The sequence below is a fragment of the Branchiostoma belcheri genome, unplaced genomic scaffold (assembly GCF_001625305.1).
Source record: "Branchiostoma belcheri isolate BF01 breed outbred unplaced genomic scaffold, Haploidv18h27 scaffold117, whole genome shotgun sequence".
Lineage (NCBI taxonomy): Eukaryota > Metazoa > Chordata > Leptocardii > Amphioxiformes > Branchiostomatidae > Branchiostoma > Branchiostoma belcheri.
Genome location: NW_017802569.1, coordinates 6,952 through 16,925, shown reverse-complemented (window position 1 = coordinate 16,925; position 9,974 = coordinate 6,952). Strand labels below are relative to the sequence as shown.

The following is a 9,974-nucleotide window of genomic DNA, read 5'->3' as shown; positions in this document are numbered from 1 at the left end:
GCTTCTCTGGTAAATAACTGACAACCTATCCAGCAATACAATATTGGCTTTACTTCTTTTGGGAGAAAAATTAAAAGTAAGACTTTTTTTAGAATGATGAGCCTCTTAAATACATACATACATTACTGACCGAGGCAAGGAGGAAGCTGTTGTTGGAATAAACACACAAATCACGATGTGTTCTGATATTCCTGCATCGTATCACATAAACACCTACATATTAATTTCTTTCGAAACATGGGCTTTGCTGCTATACCTACTGTTTATGTTCTAGATATATTGTCTAGTCATTCAGTCGCGTTTATTTCCTATATTTCAACATTCATAAGGCTATAATTCACTGCATGTTTATTCCCAGGATTCAAACGGCCGAGGACTTCGTTGCAGATGAGAACACCAGGAACGCTTATCGGGAGAACGAAGATGAGGAAGAACGAATTACTCGTGGTAGAAATGAAATACTGAAGCTTCTCCGACAACAAAATAATGTGAGACGCTTCAAAATTTCCGTGATGCATAATCATAAAGCATTTTATCTAAAGAATATATATGACTGTACATTTCTTGTCAAACACTTCGGTTCACATAAAACTGCTGATAATATCAAACTACATGTTGAAGATGATATAAAGTTGTTTTTTTTTTTAGTTTCCCTGGTACGCATGCTAGTATTTGAATTTTTGTATTCTGCTTGGCAGGTTGGAGAGAGATGCCTTATGACTATCATCAGGATTGCGTAGAAACATTTACCTATAATTGAAGTTGGAAGGCATGTGATCTACCTATAGAGACATGTCCAATTTCATCCTACTACAATGGCCAGAGGTGTGTCAGAAAGAACCTTTGTAGAACCGCCCTCATACCAAACAAAATGCACTTTCACTTGTTCGTGTTACAGGAAGTCTCCACACGAAAGAAAGGCTACGATCCTGTACTCGTCCGGTTCTATGAAGAAAGCGGAATGACCGAGGCGAGGAAGGATCACCCGTTGATACAAGAAGCAGCCAAGGAGAGCGGGAAAACAGTTGACCAAGTCATGGTATTACCAAACATATTACACGTCTTACATCCCTATTGACAGAATAACTTTCTGAGGTTAACTACTATAGTCGATATTAATCATTATCAATGGTGGTTAATGAAAGTTGCTGTACATTTCCATAACACCTCTTCCCCAATCCCCATCTACTATTGGTGGCAATATTAAACAGGATATCTTAAATCCAGTCCATTCCCTTTGTCTGGAGCACACACCCCTTCACAAACTGTCTATCCTTAGTCCCAGACCAGGTCCGACAGTATCTTAGGTCAGGTTCCAGATTCGAGACTAGGAGGGGACATCCTCTGATCTGGTTGTATCGAGTTATCGCCAGTTTTGGTCAAACATGTCAAATATGATTTTCAGTGGTTCGATAGTGCCTGTTTCGCCATAACTGGACTTAAACTTTGACAAGTATACCGTGTTTCATAGAGAAATTTATAGACAACAAAAAATTCAGCGACTTTCGTAAGGTAGTCATCGATCGTAGACACAAAGACAGATACGTGGGTACAACAAAATTCATGACCTACGTACAAGACAATAGATGAATCAATTTATTGTCCTTTCAGAACTTCATCGGTAACTACCGTAAGAGTAAAGGCGGCAGTAAGAGGAGACCGCCGCCAGACACGATGGAGAGGAAGAGGAGGATCACGGGATATCACGAGTACTACAGGGAACAGCTGCCAAGGAAAAGGGGTGAGTTGAAACGGCAGTTATAATTGTTTACAAAAATGTTGAACTATTACAATGGCAAGATTCAGTCGATCATTTTATTATCCTTTCGAATACTTTAGTTGTGGTAAATAGAAAGGCAACATTTGTAAATGCAAATAGTTTACCAAATGTAATCGACCACCACATGGTGTCTGCTATAGCACTAGTAACATGGTGACAGACATCTGGTTCAGGTCATTGACCTTGATGTATTTGGAGAAGAAAAAGACGAAACAGAGTAAAACAATATGTTTTACTCCTGCGAAGGTAAACATATAAATGCTTCCTGTGTCACTTCCTGTATCAATGACGTTCACATAATCATTTCATTCTCTTTTCAAATGTTTGCCAAGTTCACTCCAACGTATTTAACTTACTGCATGTTTTGTGACTGTCTTACCACAACATACTGTAGGTACATTATAGATACGGCGTTATGACGCTTACCAAAAGTATTCGAAACATCAACTTTATGGGCATCCACTGAAGTACTGTGTATTGTAGGTAAACGGTATCTAACACTTTGGCATCTTGCATTTTCCTTCAGCCAACCGAGGGTTCTCCCTTGCCGGTGCCAATAAGCTTAAGGAAATCGGCGAGAGCTGGAAGAATCTGACTGACGAGGAAAAGGAGGGATACAACAAAGCAGCAGAGAGGAGAAGGGGCAAAGAGACGAAAGTAAAAACTTCGTCAGAAGTGGCGAAAAAGCTGAAACAGCTCCAAAAACTGGTGGGTGTAAGAATGTGAACATGTTCTTGGACACGTAAAGGATTGTTTGAGAGTAATCATTCAAAAGAAGTATATAAAATACCATGGACATCCCTTGAGTCAAATTGACAGATATTTACGATCCATTCCTTTGCATCGACCTGGTCTAGTCCCCCTATTTGTATCAGAAACAAGTGTTTGTATGTAGGTTCCACCCAGTAAATGCAGTATTTGTTGATATCAGTGACTTCTCAACATATGTATATGGAAAATGGATTACAAATATCTACAGAATGATGCAGTTATCTACTTGATGCTTGGACAATATAGAAGAATTGCGTCCAAGCATTATCATTTGGAAAGTACATGTATAAAATCAATCGGAGCATTGTTGTTACCTTTAGTCCGAGGAGCTTGACGAACTTGGTGTGGAGGCTTTGATGGTTACTCTCTACAATGGAAGGATTCGAGCGTTCGGGTCCCAGAAGGATCTGATAAAGGACGAGAAGTTCGGGGGGTACATCGAGAATCAGCTGAAAGCAGCAGAACATCAGCGGAAAGCAGCACAATGTGAGCCAGCCATCTCCTACATTGGTCATGAAACTGCATAGTTGCCAACGTGGCAAAAATACAATCCATCTATAATCTTTTAACTCATTTAAACTACGTTCCAGCTGTAGCTAGTTGGCTCACTGGGCTGTTATTAACAAACTATATGTTGCTATAGAGGTGAACATTCGTACAAAATTTGTACAGGTTTACCAATGGACAGACGCCGAAGGAGTTCCGGCAGAGAGGGCACCACAGGAACGACTGGAGAGAGCCATGACGTAACCGGGAGGCCCGGGAGCAGCACCAGTTCAACGAGCTGCAGGAAGAGGAGGAAAAAGACCAAAGAGGCACAGCAGGGCAAACGGCAAAATTTCAGTTCTTCTGCATCTTTATTGTCGGCATCTTCACCACAACAAGGTAACAAGTCTATTTTGTTATTTTGAATTTTCCGACGCAATTTCTATACACCAATCATTAACAGTCTGCTATCCGTTAGATATGAATCTTGCCTAGTATGTAGTTTTAGTTGTGTATTGCTTCATTTCGCCCACTTCCTTATGTCATGGTGTAATTTGTAATTATCACAGCCCCCAACACAATTCATATGATACTTACCTAAATTGAAGCAGTTGGACGTTTCCAATTTTAGTCCTTTTTTTTAAATATCAATTTGGATTTACCATGATAAATATTGACTGAGGGAGGGCATACCTTATCTTGAACATAGATGTGAATGTGACTATGTATGTAATCAAATTTTCCAGTTGAAGTCACTTGCAAAAATGTGTTTTTGTTTCTCCAGAGACAGCAGTCACAACAAGACTTCTACCCAAAACAACAGACATACCACAAAACACAGGTACTCCTGTACGTGTGGTATTACCAAAAAGAGCAACATCTACACCTGCACAACCAAACACAGGGAATCTTCAACTTCTGGCACAGCAGTCAGCAACACTTCTAGATCCACTCAACTCTTTCCCTGCATCACCACACAACACAGGGACTCCTGTACAGCTAGCACCACAAGCAACTCCAACAGAATCACAGACAGGTTTTCGCTACTTGCACAGATCCAACATGCCTCTTGAACGTCTGTTACCGCAAACAACTCAAACAGCATTTGCTGCTCGTCAACAGCCAACAGGTGTGGACAATTTGAATTCCTTTGGACTTCCCGACAGAACAGCATCACGGAGCCTACCTGCTGCCCTGCCAACATCGTATATGCAAGGTTGGTACGGTAGTTGGTTTGGAACATCCATACCTTTGTCAGAAGCTGTTTGGCAGACTTTGCCAACATTTTCTTTGTCTCTGCCTTCCTACAACAATTTTGTACATTACCGATATGGCTCTACATACACTGAATGTTGGTAAGTTTATTTGATAATTACCTTGCCAACCTACATGTATTGTTTTGCATTCCATAACAACAGGCTTTGGTATTAGGACCTATTTCATTCAATATTTGAAGTAAACCAGAAAGGCTGCAACTGCATGGATACATGTTTGGCCAATAAAAACCATTATTATTTCCTGTATATGTTAGGAACACCAGCCATGACAACAGGAGGACTCCCACACACGGCACCACAGATCCCCACAGCAGCGAGCTTAGGGACTCCTGTACCATCCCAGGTGACTCCAACGGTTCGTCGGGCACCTACAGGAGCTGGGACCACAAGCGAACAGTTTCCTCCCAGTCCGTTAGTATTTGCAATGCCTCATCATCGCTAGATACAAGCAGATATATCAATACATGTACAGGCCATTACGGAAGTTGTTGTCCAGTAAATATGTTGTAGTATGCTCTATCAAATAAATTACATACACATGTATTAAAAAGTATGGATCGAAGTGTGTATCTAGATAAGGCATTATAAGAGTCCTGAAAAGTGCCATCTTCTATTAAGACGACAGCATTCAGGTGCAGTACACCGGTACCTGACCTCTTTGTTTACTACCTGTGTGACCTCGGGCACCTGCCTCTGACGTCACTGGTCGCTAGGATACCAGGTCAGGGCGGGGGCACGTCGTACGTGTCAGTAGAAAGTGAAAGAGTTTCTGCCGCCTTTTGGAATTTCCTGCGTCAAAATGGGACTTTTTAAACGCGCTAAACTATTGACGCTGTGGCAGAAATGCTAAAGAAGCCGACTGTTGGAACAGGGTACAATAGAGAGGGTTTGATTCACTCTGTGGACCAGTTTTGTTCAACACCCTGCCTCGGAATGGAACCATTCAAGCGGCCATGTTGGTATGGACAGAAGTATGACGGATATATTATATTGGTGAACATGAACGACATAACTATGGCTAAACAGACTATTTAGGACCTAAAGCTCAGTTTGGGAATGATAAGGATGCTTTATTTTCTGGATCTGCAGATTGCATAGAAAATAGGTGAGTAACCATAGTGCTGCACGTATGTTTGTAATGTAATGTAAAGTAATGTAATGTAAGTTTGTTTATCCAAGTGAAGTAACGTTTGTTGCTTCCAGTGAAGACACAGTAGATCAGAAGTGATCATTTCTTATTCAGTGTTTTAGATTTGTAAGGAGTAATCAACACTAGGAGTGCGAGTTTGCTTTATGACATGTAGGTTCTAACTTTTGTGAATGACCAAATGTTGATTCACAGTAATATTTTGATATTCTTTTGCCTAATTTACAATACTTTGATCTGCAATAAACTAGATGGCTATGCAATGTCTTTGTGTACTCTATTTTTACCATTCCATAGTAAATTTAGTTTAAAAGGAGATAGCTTTGCCTTTCTATATATAAACAGGCAAGTATTTCTTCAGATACTGCAATCTACAAATGCTGTAATGTGTCCAAAATGAACTGACAGCATTTTATTGTTGAACTGCAATGGCAGCCATACTCTTGAACGTAATACATATCTGTGAATCTTAATCATATACACCAATGTCCTATTTTGTGTCATTCTGGAATAGAGCTGTGTACCTAAACAAATTTTAGGTACAGGTACAGGTACAGGTACACAGGTTTAGGTACAGGTCCGGACCTGAACCTGTACCTGAACAATTTGACAATTTATATGCTCTTCTGAACTCCTTCAATAACAAAAAAAAAACATAAATAAACTTGATAGTTAAGGTTTATTCTTTGTCTATGGCAAATTCTCAGATAAAATATAGGCAAAACTAAGAGTTTTTGTTTTCATGAACACACTGTCCTTACACAGGGACCCATTGTTAACCAGCTATTTACACATTTGAGGTCACAAATAGGCATAAAATTGGTGTGAAATTGTTTAGGTACAGTACCGGTACGGAGGGATTAGGTATTTTGGACCTGTACCTAATCATTTTTTCCGGTACAGTATCGGTACTGCGTACCGGTACACAGCTCTATTCTGGAACGTTGTAAACCAATTTAAGAAATGCTACAACCATGATGTCCATGATAGTAATACAATCCAAGCAGCCTATAATTATATGTCATTTAAGAAAGCCAAACAGGTGCAATGGCGTTGTACATGTTGTATTCTGTTCAGGTAAGTGATCATGTTAAGTCCAGTTAGACATCGCAGCAGCAGCAGTTCTTGTTGATTGTCGTACGTTGTTGTTGTTGTTCGCCCCCCCCCCCCTCCCAGTCCTGTTGTGTGCCTATAATATCAAGTTGTTCCATCTCTGGTGACGTGATAGTTCTCTACAACACAGGCCACATAGATCTTCAGTCCTGTGTCATTGGTACCAGCCTGGTCATCACGTCTACCTGTCGCCACAGACTCTGAAGGGTTTAAGATAAAAACACGACTTAGTAGTAGTGTACAGTCTTATCTAACGACGTGTGTGGTAATAGTAATCGATGGGTCTTGAATTACACTTGGTGAAATGGCTTCAAACCATCTGTGTAATGCTTTTAAATTCCATGTCATCAAACAAAAGTTCAAGTGCTAGAATATTATACATTTAACCTGTGTCAAGACAAAATGTATGACTACCTTTGTCGCCTGTTACATGGTAGGTCCGGTTGACACAACCCCAATAGATCGTACGTCCACCATTACTGTGCTCGGGTGCGTCCACTTGTGTGGGAGGGGGTTGAGATTCGTCCTCTGAAAAAGAATTCGGTGACATGTACAGTTAATTGTGGGCTTATAATTGCGATATAAACATCGGTTTCATGGTTGACATCCTGACCTCCCTAGAATGAACTCCACCTCAGTGGTAAGTCTACCTGATGCCTATTGTGAGACACAAAGGTCTTTATTTACACAGTAAAGCATTCAGTACGGCCACAGGTTATTCTCGTACAACAGTCAGCCGCGGAAGCTATGGCTTGTACTAAGCTTGCCCTTAACTTTTCTCCCGTTCCGCTTATTACCTATCTTATCTTTGGTCGTTTTTATATCAGACGTTTACATACACAGTAGTTTCACGTAGTTTGTTAAGGCACTAACATGAATGCACAGTAAGCACTCAGTCCTTCAGACTCAAATGAAACATGCCTTATTGAGTATTTACGTACAACAGACAGCCATGGAGGCAATGATTTGTACTTAGCGCGACCAACCTGATGTCAGGCTAGCTTTTCATCTGTTCTGTTTTAGTCATCGTTGGTGAATTTCATATCAGTTACACATACAGAGAGTAATTTTACGGATTTTGTTAAGTTAAATATATAAGTGTCCATTACTTATTCCTGACACAAATAAAGAGTGAACACACGGCTTAGTACGACCTCGTCAACAAAACTGAAGATCGCGCACTAAACTGAATTCAATGATTTCATACGCCTTCTTAAAGATAAAATCATACGTACATGTTACTAATATAATTTTTTTCAATGTGAGCAATGTCTATATGACACGATATCATATACCGGTTAACATGCAATATAGTTGAAAAAATGCCTCTGCTCTTCCGATATTATCAAGCAAGTTTTGAAAAAAATGAGTCACATGAAAGGAACATTTAAGGCAGCAATATTTAGTTGATTTAGTTTAGTTTAGATGATCATGTCACAAAGACTCCGGTTTGTAATAATCACAAGTAAATGGTCCTTAGACTCCTTACGACGGATACGTCTTTCCCCCCGATTTTGTAACTCGAAGAAGAGGTCCGTATACGTGTAGACATGTGCATAGAAAACGAACTTACCAGTCTTAGGCTTGGTGTTCAGCCTCTTGTAGTTTTTATAAATGTCCCAGAGTTGTATTCCGAGTCGAATGATTCGCAAAAAACTCATGCTGTAGCTTACTACCGTACCCGCTCCCTGCCTCGATAATAAGTACTTAGTTGTACTGTGACGAGTTAGTTTTGTGGCGACGACGAATGTTTGAGGGTAGGTAATTATTAGAATAGGGGGAAGTCCCTGCAAGTACAAACCCAACCTCGGTTGGGTTAAGGTGGCCTAGGCTGATATTCATGTTCGAGTTCGGGCGTGTGTCTGCACGATGGCCACAAACATGTTTCGAACCCGAATCATGTTTGTTGCATTCCAAAACGTGTTATTCCAAATCATGATTTGGAATGGACCACGTTTTGGAATGCAGCAGGCATTCCACATGTTGTATTCCAAATCATATGGCGCAGCTGGATCACGATTTGGAATGTTCTAAAATGTGACCGGCCATGCTGTCAATCACGAATGATTGACAGGAGTGGTGATTAATTATTCATTCCGAAGTTTCCATATTTGGTCCGTTGGCTGCCTGTATACAGATACTGTGTTAAATCACGTCGTGTTTACTTGTCTGAACATGTCGTCGAACTTAGCGTGCCAAAGGTATTAGTACGTTCGAGCTGTATGGGGAAAATGACGTCAATGAACAGTACGATAATGTTCTTGGTATGATGTTCCATAGTCTGGTTCTGGTCTGAGTTTATCTTCATCAGTGTGCGGTCCTAAATGGTCGGACGCTCGCGCGTCCGTTTCTCATTATTTTCCCGCTAAAAGAATCATGTATCACGTGATAGTTGTTTATACATAGAAGAGAACGTAATTTATAGCAAGGAGCCTTCATTTATAGTTAAAACTTTTGATATTTAAGTGAAGTTTGTAAATATTTAGCATTACTTTGTGTCATTAAATTACGCAAATAAGCCTAATTTTGTAAGAATGTGGTCTCCACGGCCCATATGGGATATCTAGCCACGATATGGAATATTCCGAAACATGCTCCAGACATGTTTTGGAATATTCCATTTCATGTCCTTTCTCTAGGCACTTTGGGAAATATTTGACGTTAATCATGATTTAGATAGTTGACACAGGTATTCTAAAACGCGCGTGTGACATTTTGAGACTCCCATTTCATCATAAAGTTTACACGTCTGACAGCCTGTAGCTATAATGGAACGCTAAGCGTTACAAAACATGCCCAGACACGTATCATTTAGCCACGCCCTCAGAAGTTCGAAGCTCCGCCCCCTAAGTACGAGGCTCCGCCCCCAGACACGTGATTACGAAAAGTCATGCTTTGGAATGCATCACGTTTTGGAATGCAACAGGCATTCCACTTCGTGTTATTCCAAATCATGTTTTGGAATGGACCACGTTTTGGAATGCAGGTGCATTCTATTCCAAATCATGATTTGGAATGGACCACGTTTTGGAATGCAACAATGTTCCACCATGTTCGATATGACGTCATTCGAATAGAACGCAAACAACAGTGATGAACATCATGCTACCATACTGCTCTGCTGAACACTTCCTTAGGAACTGTGTTAACATTTCTTCACCGAGTCTACTCTCAAACCTGTGGTGTTGTGTACAAGAGATACGTTTTGAGCCTAGGAATGATGTACAACAGTCATGTTGGGAGGGTTGGGTTTGTACATGCAGGGACTTCCCCTGTGACTTGGCGTTTTGTAGTGCGGCGCTATGAACCGTTCAGCATTTTGTGTTTGTAGCACAATCTTGTACTGAGGAAATAGTAGACCAAATCATATCGTATGACTAACGCCGCGTGCCTGTGAAGC

General features: G+C 40.6%; 1 long non-coding RNA gene across 1 annotated transcript; it reads left to right on the top strand.

Moving 5' to 3' along the window:
- Positions 1-403: 403 nt before the first annotated feature.
- On the top strand, positions 404-1,735 carry LOC109462464. Its single transcript, XR_002139767.1, has 3 exons — positions 404-488; positions 899-1,039; positions 1,612-1,735. It is a non-coding gene; the product is annotated as an uncharacterized LOC109462464 (long non-coding RNA).
- The last annotated feature ends 8,239 nt before the right edge of the window (positions 1,736-9,974 follow it).